Source organism: Nilaparvata lugens, chromosome 8 (genome assembly GCF_014356525.2).
Source record: "Nilaparvata lugens isolate BPH chromosome 8, ASM1435652v1, whole genome shotgun sequence".
Lineage (NCBI taxonomy): Eukaryota > Metazoa > Arthropoda > Insecta > Hemiptera > Delphacidae > Nilaparvata > Nilaparvata lugens.
The window spans coordinates 25,330,090-25,342,106 of record NC_052511.1 but is presented as its reverse complement, the minus strand read 5'-3'; the positions used below and the strand labels follow the sequence as shown (position 1 = coordinate 25,342,106).

General features: G+C 34.3%; 1 protein-coding gene across 4 annotated transcripts in view; it reads right to left on the bottom strand.

Moving 5' to 3' along the window:
• The window catches only part of LOC120352670, a 290,323-nt gene that overhangs the window by 64,278 nt on the left and 214,028 nt on the right, over positions 1–12,017 (bottom strand). The window lies entirely within an intron of this gene.

Sequence of the window (12,017 nt, the reverse complement as noted above, 5' to 3'; positions counted from 1 at the left end):
CTTAACTAAATTTCATTGAAGATCAAACTGAAAATGTTTTATTGGCAGAAAAGTAGTTATAATCTGACAGTTTAAACACGCTTTTTTGCTCAAAATCCCCCTCCCCCCTCTCGACACTCTCCCATCCCACCTCATCCAGGCCCCTCCCCCCACCCCCGCACGGTGGGGGGTTGTTCTAGAAATAGATTTTCCCCCTCCCCCACCACACTCTCTCTCTCTCCTCTCTCTTTTCTCTCCTCTCTCTCTTTGGTAGAGAGTTAGTGGGGAGGATATTTTTAATATTCTTCCCAAAGAATGGACATTGATATGTCCAAAGCTCCGCCAATTTATGTAAATGCATAACAATATGATTATTATCTATAGTTATTATATTACAAATTGCTTCTTCATATCATATACAGTTCAATAGTTATTTTCTTAGTCTATATTATGTAAATTCATCTATAACTTTGCTGTATTGTAAGCTATTGTATATAAGTGTATAAGCCAGTATATTGTAATCTACATTGTATTGTAATCTACATGAATAAAGTACTCAATCAATCAATCAATCAATCAATCTCCCTCTCTCTCTAATCTAATCTAATCTCGCTCTCTCTCTCCCCCTCTCCCAGTGAGGACGAGGGGGATGAAGAAGGAGAGAGATATCTCTCTCTCTCGAATAGATTTTCCCTTCCCCTTCCCCAGTATAGATGAGGAGGGTTGATATCGATTATTGACTATCAACTATTGGATGAGGGAAAAAATAATTTCCCTTTGAGGAAAAATTCCCTCTCTCTCTACATCTAATGCTATACTGACAGATTAAAGTAAATTAAGAAATTCCCTATCTCTCTCTCTCTCTCCCTCTCTCTCTTTCTCTCTCTACATCTATTGCTTAATAATCTAATGCTATACTGTCAGATCAAAGTGAATCCATATCTCTACAGAGAGGTTAATGATCTAAGTTCTTTTATATTTTTTATCTGCAATATTGTACAAGCATTTCCAAAGTTCATCGGAATTTGTAACAACAGATAATGGCGAATCATTTGTACAACCATAATGTAGATGACCTGTATCGAGTATATCAAGTAATTCGAAGATCTCAGATAAAATTGGAAAGTGTATGGTTTTTGTTAACGGCAAATCAGCATCTTGACATCCTGATGAAAATTTAATATTCTTTGCAATTAAATCGAATCCGTTAAATGAAATTGCCATCAAGAGATGAGTAATTTTTTTGAATTTTGAAAAACCATAACACTGCATGTTAACGCCCCTGTTTGGCATGTGTCTCTGTTCTATAAATTGATAACGTGCACATTGCGTACTTGTTAGCATCAACAGATAGCTGAGGGGGGCATGTCTCACTTCTATAAGAAGATTGCGGCACACGTGCTGATCTTATCAGCTCTAGCTCTGAGCTGCTACTAAACTAAAAAGTGAGAGGAATATTGGAATGAAAAATCATTTGAACACAGAAAAAGTTTATTTACATATTTCACTACAACTCTTCATAATTTCATCTTCAATTTTGATTAACTTATCCATACACAAATTATGAGGATGATAATAATATAGATAGTCTCTTATGTCATTTGAATTAACCGTGCTTAGAAAAATGTCTTTTATTTGTTAATCAGTATTAACAACGATAAAGTTGATAAAGGTTATTTAGATGAGAAATTAAAAGGCATATCAGATAAAATTAAGAATTTGGAGGTCTTGGACAGAAACTACCTCAATACTAAATTAAAACAGCTTAGTACAGGAATTTTTACTAAAGGAAATGAAACACAGCCATCACCAATTGATAAGCAATATTTGAAATCTGCTATGCAGAAATTAACTAGTTCTTCATCAACAAAGGAAGAGTTTGGAAAACGATTATCTGAAATGGCAAGTGCAATAAAAGCTAATATTATGGATGGTATTGAACAATTCATTACAAAAGATGCTATTGCTACTCTGATTAATCAAATTGCAGACAAGTATGCAACTAAAAATGATATAGGATATTTTATTAAGAAAAACAAGATGGAAGTTGCTGTGAAAAGCATTCATGATGAAATAGCTGAGGCAATTAAAAATTCCGAAGAGGGGTCTGTTATGAGGCTGCAATGTTTGGCCCCATTCATGGATTATCTTAATTTATCCATCCATAAGATAACTTATGATATCGTCAGTGGCTACACACGCGTTAGTTTTAATATGAATTGGATGGAAGCTAAGCAACATAACCTTTCCAAAAATCAGGTTGCAGAAATGATAACAACAAAAATGGGATTAGCACAATATAAAGGCTTTGTGTTGTTTCCGAAAACATAAAATCTTGTGAAAGGATAACACATAGCATATGAGGGAGAAATTTGAATTTGAAGTACAGTGAACTTTAATGGTTTTCTTGCTGACACAAACACGTGCTACTTTAAGATGATAAATCAGAGTCATTATACATTTTTTTCATGTGTCTATGATTGATTAACTGAATATAACGGTTTTCTTGTTGAGATGAACATGTGCTACTTCAAGATGATAAATCTGACTCATTATACATTTTTTTTCATGTGTCTATGATTGATTAACTGAATGTAACAGTTTTTTCGATGTAGGAGTTATAAGATGGAATACACTCTTATCTATAGAATTTGGGAAGGGGGAAACATTCAGCCACAGGGGGGCATAGCACAGGCGTCACTTCTCTGGGAAAACATTCAGCCACAGGGGGGCGTAGCACATGCGTCACTGTGCTACTCACTTCTCTCTAAATGCTCGACCTGATAAGTTCACAATGTCTCACTATTTTGATTGGAGAAGTTTCAATGAGTTCTCTGTAGAAGCAAATCCACTAGCCTATTGGGGTTATGAATTTTATCCTTTTGATTGGTTTGTAGTAACGAAAGTAACATTTGCTGATAATGGCGAAATTCACCTTAAAATTATTGATATTGATAGTGGAGGTGACTTTAAACACACTATTAAGTTACCAAAAGAATATTCAGTAGTTTTGAATGAGGATAATGACAGAAGTTTTGATTCTCGTTCATGGGAATTGAATGTGAGTGGGAATCGCATATTCTTAAGAGAGTTTCATGGTAACTATAGGTGTTGAGTATTAAGATACCACCCCAAGTGAAATAGGTCTGAGAATATGTGAGTATTTTTAGATATGCTAGCTCATTCCAATTATACTTACATATTGTTGGAGAAAACACTTTAACAATAACGACTGGGTGCTTGTACAGCAAAAGAGCTCAATTTTTTAAACATTGTACCAGAATTTTGAGTTATTGAATGGAATTTATTCTATCTTAAGTTAGTAGTTTTCAGTTCCCATAAAGATAGTAAATTTATTCTTGTTAATTGGCAACTTAGCCAGCATTTCTAAAATTGTTATAATTATGATCAGAATCTTATTAAAGTCCTTGATTCCCATGATCCCACTTGGAATTATCTATTCTCACGACAGATCTGGATGCCAGAAGTATGCTGAATCAATCCCATAATTCTAAACTTGCAAGAGGGAAATAACTTTTCTCTCCTAGTTTCCTTCTTGCTTGAACATATCACCTTCCTTATTTACTGAGGAGAAAGAGAGTGGGCAAAGAGGAATTCACAGGTGATCGGGTAAATATTTTAAAGTTTTATGGTAGAACTGATCAGTCTGGAAGCCTCTGAAAACTAGGAGAGTGATCATTCTAATCCCAGCTGTCATAGTGTCAACTGTTTCTTGAGATTTTCTTTCAATTTCCAGTAATGTTTTCGTTTGGGGGTACATTCTCATTCTCTCCAGGAGAATTTAATTGATTATCCAAGTAAATCAGACATCTTTTGAAGTAACTTTAAATGTAGGCTAAGAGTAATATTTAGAAGTGAAGTCCCCCTTTTGAGAATACAGTAATAATGGGATAGCTTAAATTAGGATGACGATTGATTCCCTCTATACTTTGGATCTTCAATACCCCTTTTGGGTGAGTATTTTTATTATTGTCATTGAATATAATTTATCATTCGTGAAGTGATTTATGTATGTTAATAATATTATTTCCTCTTAGGAAGCGGTGAATTGTATTTATTTGATGATATACCCAGATCATCAATTGAATACAATCCTATTAGATATTGGTAATCATTATGTTTTAATTCTGTTGTAAATTTGTCATCAGGTTTTTGTATCGGGCTGAGAATTTCCATTGTAAAAGGGCTGGCAACTTCTTCCAACCATGGATGGAATTGTACGTCATTGAACGCTGATGAGGAGAGAACAAGACTAGCTCCCTTTTGGATCTGTAGCCGCGACGCCTGAACATTCCTGGAGGACGACCAATCATCTTCACCCTTCATCCATCTCCGCCAGGGACTCCGGACATCGCGACGACAACTACAAGATGAAAACTTGATCTTTCCCCATCATAATTCAATGTGCCCCTTAAATTTTGGTCTCTTAAAGACATAAATATAGTTAAACTTGGTCTCTTAAGACAGAGATAATCTTTAATTGAAGAAAGTAATTATTGTAAAATGTTCTTTGAATTTAAATATTTAATATAGAGGCAATCAATCGTCAAATGATTTCTATTTCGGATTCCTCACCACTGGAATAGTACTAGAAATTTCACTAACCCCTCCACCATCGGGGTCTCGCATGATTTCCAAACTTAATTATAGTTGTCTGAGAATTTAGGTTCTCAAAAGACACTATAGAATTGGTAGCAGAACGTACGGTTAATTAGTGAATTTTCTGGTCCTGTTTTTGTGTTGGAATTGGAAATTCAAATTTGAAATGGGAAAATTGAATTCTGATGGAATATTATTGAATTAATAAAATTTTAAAGTGATTTAATGAGTAGCGGTTTCCAGACTATCAGGTTCCATTAATTTATCTAAAGTTGGAAAAATTCTAGTGATATTGAATTATCAAGCTTTTCAATTGTGTAGAAGTAATAAGTATTAATAATTAGTAGATTTGATTATAATAGGATAACATGGCGGTTACACTGGATATAGTGAAAAAGGCATTTACGAGTAACCGTGTAATTAATTCATTTTTGTCTCATAAAATTAACCCAGATGTATTAGTAAAAGATGAACTTCTGTTCTAATTGGAAATCCTAGGTTTAGATAGATTGGAAATGCAAAGTCAGACAGTTGATTGTCTGAGAACTTTGTTTAGACAAAAGATCGCTGACCTCACTGAACATAGACAAGTGTCCTATGAAACGTTAAGATCTCATATCACAATAAAATAAATTAGCTCTCGAATTCTATATTTATTGGAAGAACTTGAATCAATGTCGGAACTGACTAGAGAAGAAATTGTGAAATTGGAATCGAAGACTCTTCATTTCATCCCAGTGATTGAACAATTTTTGAAAGCCTTTCCAACAATAACACCAGATAAACAAGGAAAATCAATGACCTTGTTGTATGAAATGATAAATATGTTGCCATCAATCATTGCTCGTACTGTAGATTTGCAAAGTAAACAAGTTAAGAGTAGGCCTCCATCTCCAGCTAATATGAAATCGCCTAGTGAATTCTCGTTTCCAAATACATCAAATATTGTAGTTTCAAATCAACCAGGTACAAGTAAACTATTGAATATACCTTCTGTGAACATAGTAAATTCGCCAACAGGAGAGGTGAATGCAGCTGCAGGCCCTGACAATGATATAATTTTGAGTCAAAATCAAAATCAGGTACAACATTCAATGTATTCAAAAATACTTAACCCATTGAATCTTTGATTAAAAATTTGAAACCTACTGATGGTCTGAACATTCATGATTTGTTATCATTCCTAACAATTGCACTAAAAATTCAGTCATTTTCTCAAATAGATGACGGCCAGATGCTAAAACTATTAGTGCCATTCACAATTGGGCCTCTAAGCGATAAAATCACTATGGCGATTATTTCAAGTCACTCTTTTGATAAATTCCACCAGGAGGTTCTGAACTATTTTGTACCACAGAGACTTATGTCAACAATAGTCAATGATTGATTTTATCGACTGCAAGCGCCGGTTGAGCCTATATCAGCTTATGTGGTTTCGATAAAAGAGAGTGCTTTGCTATTGAGATTGGAAAAATCAGAAGCTGAAGTCATATCTACAATATTAAGTGGTCTGAGTCCTCATGAAAGGTCAAGGTTAATTTTCATGAACAAACCTACAACTCTAGCCCAATTAGATGAAATCTGTATCCAGGCACAAAATTTACATTTTGCGTACATCGAGAGAGATGCTTTCTATAGGACTAATAGGGATGATAACAATACACCTCAATTTGAAAAGAGACCCATAAATAACTATCCCAACAGAGGATACAGGCAGGGATTTGTATGCTATAAATGCAATGGACCAAATCACATTGCAAGAAATTGCAATAAGAATTTGAACTCCAACCTAGCCTCATCAACAAAAAAAACTTAGTGTCAAAAGTAAATAGAGTAGAAAAACAATCAAAATTGAAATCATTGAAAAATAAAATTTCTAATTCTAAGAAACGTTTCATTCAAAATTTGCAAAGAAAATCTGAAAATAAAGTGTGTGGGATGATTTATTCTAACAAAGCTCTTCTCTTTGTACCAGCGATTTTCAATAATGGTGAAACTACATTCCAATGTCTAGTTGACTCTGGTTCAGCGTTTTCAATAATAAAAGCCTCCACACTTCAGGAAATAATTAGCAGTAATAAACTTAAAAAATTGAGATCATTGAAGATCAAGTTATTTGTTCGACTGCAAACTCTTCTAAATTAGTTATGAATACGTCGTGCATTTTGAAAATTAAAATAGAAATATTCTCATGGAAATTCCGATTTTTAGTTGCTGATAACTTGCCAGTTGAAATAATTTTGGGATGTGACTTCAAATAGCACTCTCAGATCCTTGTGAATTCAATTAGAAGAAACTTTTTCTTTATCAGCTTTTCCTATATTCTTATTTGATTTCCTCTATTGCCATCTTTTCCGAGGTCTACCAATGTCTCTTTTTCCTATCGGATGGTAATTTGAAATTTTTAAAGGAATTCTTTCCGTTGGCATTCTTATAATATGTTCCCTCCACTCATTTTGATGACATACAACTTTTTCATTCATGTTGAAGGCACCCAATTCTCTTCTTATTTCTTCATTTCTTATGTGGTCTCGTCTGTCACAGCCCTTTGTTCTGCGTAGGAATCTCATTTCTGCTGCCTGCAGCCTGCTCTCCTGTGATTTCGTGGTGATCCATGATTCACTTCCATACAGGAGAACAGGGGCAGCCATCACTCTGTAGAACTTCATTATAGTTTCTTTCAGGAAAAGCTGATAAAGAAATTAAAAATTAATAACATTTTATACTTGTATAAGCTATAAATTTTAGATATAATATATTCCTCCAAAACATTTAAATTTTTTGTAGAATGCTGTTGTGAGTCGGAACAGGCAAAAGCCTAATCCATGAAGGCAAGAAGAAGAAGAAGAAGAAGAAGAAACTTTTTCTTTGACTTCAGTCCTCACTTGAAATTTCCTTTAATTAATAAAGATTTTTCTAACAACTCCGAAATTCAAGTTCATAATATCATGGAGAGACTGGCTCCAATGAACTTATCGCATTTGAGTTATTTTGATTGGAGTAGTCTAGAGAAATTGATCAGTAAACACGCAGATGTTCTGACTGAGAAAATTGGATCAACTGATCTTATAAACTATGATATTAAATTAACATCCAACAAGGTTGTTAGATCTCTGTATTCCATGAATCCAATCAAGTTAGAATATCTAAGAAAAAAGATTCAACAGCTACTAGATGAAGATTTAATTGAACCCTCAACATCGAAGTACTCGTCACCTTGTTTATTGGTGCCCAAACCAACTCCAAATTCTTATCGTTTGTGCATTGATTATCGTTGCCTAAATAAGGTAATAAAGTTACAGTCAGCTCCATTAGGAAATCTTCACGAATGTTTTCATTATTTTTCGAATGCTAAGTGGTTTTCGTGCATTGATTTGACAAGCGCCTATAACCAAATCCATTTGACTGAAAATTCGAAGCATCTAACAGCGTTCATAACACCATTTAACTTGTATCAATTCAAGCGTTTGCCATATGGAATCAGTTGTGGATCAGCTGTTTTGACCAACTTAATGCAGAAATTGTTTGGTGACTTGCATTTTAAGGGATTATTTTTTTATTTGGATGATTTGATTATTTATATACTGACACTCTCGAAAATCATTGGAAATTATTGGAAGAAGTTTTCTGTAGATTAAAACGATCAAACCTGACAGTGAACCCTCAGAAATGTAACTTTGCTGCTAACAAAATCAATTTCCTAGGTCATTTGGTTTCTCATAATAGTATTTCGATCGACCCAGAAAGAACAAAACCAATTGTTAATTTTCCTATTCCAACTAAAGTAAAAGGAATTGAACGATTCTTGGGAATGGTGCAGTTTTTCTCTAAGTTCATCCTCAACTTAGCACAGATTTCAGCCCCATTGAATGCCTTGAGGAAGAAAAATGCGAAATTGATATGGAATGATGAATGTCAAGAATCGTTTGATAAACTAAAACAGATTCTGTCACAGCCTCCGCTTCTAAAAATGGCTGATTTTAATGAGAAGTTTATTTTGAGCACTGATGCTTCTTCAATTGCAATAGGATGTGTGTTGGGTCAGATGCAAGATGGAGCTTTTGCCCCAATCGCTTATGCATCACACACCCTATCACCATTAGAACGAAGATATTCCACCTATGAAAAGGAAACTATAGCTGCACTTTATGGAGTTGAGAAATTCAAATATTTCCTTGAACATACAAAAATCATTCTGAGAACTGATTGTAATGCACTGCAATTTGTCTTGAACCACCCAAAGCAACTTGGTAGGATAGGGAGATAGGTTCTAAGGTTATCTGCCTTTCAGTTTACTACAGAGCATGTGAAAGGCGTTGACAATAAGGTCGCCGATTGCTTAAGCTGTATGTTTGAAGACTTTCCCCCCGAAGTAATAGAGCAGAATTTATGTAGGCTAGTATAAATTTAGTAGATTTCCCACTCAGTTTCACTGATATTTCAACCTATCAGAAGCAGGACGAATTTGTGAAGGAGATAATGCAATCAGTGAGTGCTGGTAATGATATTTTTCTGTATCAAATAAAAAAGGGAATTCTAGTATGCAATGTTCGAAATTCAACTGAACCAAAAATAGTACTTCTCCAAGTTCTGAAACCTATGGTTTGCAAGTATTACCACGAATCTTTGTTTGGCGCTCATCTAGGATATACAAAAACTTTGAATAAAATTAAACAGGTTTTCACTTGGAAAGGAATATCTAAAGATGTAGGAGTATTTATTAAGAACTGTAAAATATGTGCATTATCTAAACCAGCATAGAAGGCTATATGGCTAAACCAGAATATGGCTATATGGCTTCCAGTGTTGCTTCTTACCCAATGGAGAAATTATTTATAGATTTTGTAGGAAAACTCCCAAGATCTTCTAAAGGTAATTGCATGATTTTTAGCTGGCTCGACTCTTTTAGTAAGTATTGCTGGCTGATTGCAGTCAGAGAAGCCAATGCTAATACCATTTGCAATGAACTACAAAGGATTTTCACTAATTTCGGTGTACCTAGAATAATAGTGTCAGACAATGGACCACAATTCAAATCTAATATATTCAATAAGTTCTGTTTTCAAAGAGGCATTTTACCACCCTCAATCCAACGCTGTTGAAAGAGTACATAGGAATTTGAAATCTGCACTTATTGCATTCTCTTCTCATGACCACACAAAATAGGATGTACCACTCAGTTGGTTACCTCTAGCATTTAATTGTAGCTTCCATGAAAGTAGTAAGTATACTCCTTATGAGTTGATATTCAGGCATAAACCAACTCACCCACTCACAAATATATGGGTAATAGATGAAATACTGCCCCAGAAATTCAGTGAAAATACGAGAAAATTGTGGAAACAAGCTCATGAAAACCTCTTAAAGTTGCAGAGTAAAGCGAAGGGAAGATTTGACTTACAAAGAAGTAGAATCCCTTTCAAAACTAATGATAGAGTTCTCCTAAAAGCTAATCCAATTAGTAGAGCTGCTGATAAAATTTCGGCAATGTTAGCACAAAAATGGTATGGCCCATTCATAATAAAAGAATGGACTTCACCTGTATCTGTAAAGTTATTTTCCATGGATGGAAATACATTCATACGACGTGCACATGTATCACAATTGAAATAAGATAAAAGCATTAATACAGGAGACACATAAGAAATCAGGTGGACGCATCTGAATTTTGTGACTGTTGTATCATGTCTTTGAAGTTGTAATAATTGAAAGTCGACTATAAATAAGAGATAAATTTCCTAGGTAGTAATATAAGTTCATGGCCATGATTATAGTAATAAGAATATTAGGAAGATATGGGTAAAATAGAATAAATAAGTAGAATTATTATAATAATCATAATTGGAGTATTATCTTATAATAATATCAAGTTTTTATATATAATCAATTAAACTATCGTTGTGAATAAGGCATAATCAGTTTATTATTGGCAAGTAGGATTATTCAGTTAGGTTGTAGTATTTTATTCACGTACTATAGTATTCATTGGCAATATAGAAATAGGTTAGTAGTGTTAATGTGTAACTAGATTAAGAATTGTATGAAAAGCTTGATATATCGATAATTCTCAGAGTAGTTCATTGTTCTAGTAAGGTTTCATGATAATTTTGTTGATATTATGATACCGTTAGATGAGTAATTTGTGTAATGTTGACTTTGAACGGCTAGCTCCATTCAGAGAGAATAGGATCCAGACAGAGTCAATCCAATTTTCTCTGACTGCATTCAACGTAAGTTACTCTTCCACACTCTCTCTCACAGCCTTCATGACTTGTAGTAGTAGTAAGTGTTTGCTCGGAAAACCAGTCAACGACGCTAGATCACGCTGGGCCCGCGCTTTTCTTTGTTTCGACTGACCCCGAATGCTGTGGATTCTCCCCACACCCTTTCAATTGGCGCGTTCACCTATTCAAAATTTTGGTATTTTTTCATTGGCGTCCAACTTTCCTTTAATGGGGGGAGAATCTGTACCAAATTTTGAGTTATTGAATGGAATCTATTCTATCTTAAGTTAGTAGTTTTCAGTCCCCATGAAGATGGTGAATTTATTCTTGTTCATTTGCAACTAAGCCAGCATTTCTAAAATCATTATAATTATGATCAGAATCTTATTAAAGTCCTTGATTCCCACGATCCCACTTGGAATTATCTATTCTCATGACAGATCTAGATGCCAGAAGTATGCTGAATCAATCCCATAATTCTAAACTTGCAAAAGGGAAATAACTTTTCTCTCCTAGTTTCCTTCTTGCTTGAACATATCACCTTCCTTATTTACTGAGGAGAAAGAGAGTGGGCAAAGAGAAATTCACAGGTGATCGGGTAAATATTTTAAAGTTTTATGGTAGAACTGATCAGTCTGGAAGCCTCTGAAAACTAGGAGAGTGATCATTCTAATCCCAGCTGTCATAGTGTTAACTGTTTCTTGAGATTTTCTTTCAATTTCCAGTAATGTTTTTGTTTGGGGTTACATTCTCATTCTCTCCAGGAGAATTTAATTGATTGTCCAAGTAAATCAGACATCTTTTGAAGTAACTTCAAATGTAGGCTAAGAGTAATATTTAGAAGTAAAGTCCCCCTTTTGAGAATACAGTAATAATGGGATAGCTTGAATTAGGATCACGATTGATTCCCTCTATACTTCGGATCTTCAATACCCCTTTTGGGTGAGTATTTTTATTATTGTCATTGAATATAATTTATCATTTGTGAAGTGATTTATGTATGTTAATAATATTATTTCCTCTTAGGAAGTGGTGAATTGTATTTATTTGATGATCTACCTAGATCATCAATTGAATACAATCCTATTAGATATTGGTAATTATTATATTTCTAATTCTGTTGTAAATTTGTCATCAGGTTTCTGTATCGGGCCGAGAATTTCCATTGTAAAAGGGCCGGCGACTTCTTCCAAC